The sequence below is a fragment of the Octopus bimaculoides genome, chromosome 18, assembly GCF_001194135.2.
Source record: "Octopus bimaculoides isolate UCB-OBI-ISO-001 chromosome 18, ASM119413v2, whole genome shotgun sequence".
NCBI classification, from domain to species: Eukaryota; Metazoa; Mollusca; class Cephalopoda; order Octopoda; family Octopodidae; genus Octopus; species Octopus bimaculoides.
The window spans coordinates 9,869,952-9,870,581 of NC_068998.1; the positions used below are offsets into that span (position 1 = coordinate 9,869,952).

The window sequence follows — 630 nt, forward strand, 5'->3', positions numbered from 1 at the left end:
ATATATATATATATATATATATATATATATGACTGAAGGTGTTAACAGCACCTACATTGCTAGAAATAAGAGCTAAACACCCTAATGCAGCAGTCAAAGCACATAATTGTACGCATACATGCTGACAGACCATAATTGCCCGAAAAGCACCGGCCGAGATATCCCCAGATTGATCGGTCACTTTTGGTTTTTTCGCCATACCCTTGCCCGAGAACAGCCGAGTCAGGCCAACCCCGCTGAAGAGGCATACAATTATGTGCTTTGACTGCAGTATTGAAGTGTTTAGCTCTTATTTCTAGCATATTTACTGTCAGTTACAGTTTTCCTTTTTGGTACACATTGCTTACTATTTGTCATCATCATCATCATCATCATTATCGTCGTTTGATGTCCGCTTTCCATGCTGGCATGGGTTGGACGGTTTGATTGAGGACTGGCATATGAGAAAGCTGTACCAGGCCCCAGTCTGATCTGGCAAGGTTTCTACAGCTGGATGCCCTTCCTGATGCCAACCACTCCGAGAGTGTAGTGGGCGCTTTTTACATGCCACTGGCATGTAGTAATAATAATAATAATAATAATAATAATCCTTTTTACAATAGGCACAAAGCCTGAATTTTTTTTTTTGGC

The 630-nt window shown here is 41.0% G+C and overlaps 1 protein-coding gene across 5 annotated transcripts in view; it reads left to right on the forward strand.

Annotated features, from left to right (window-relative positions):
- The window catches only part of LOC106874611 (glycoprotein endo-alpha-1,2-mannosidase), a 76,209-nt gene that overhangs the window by 65,282 nt on the left and 10,297 nt on the right, over window positions 1-630 (forward strand). The window lies entirely within an intron of this gene.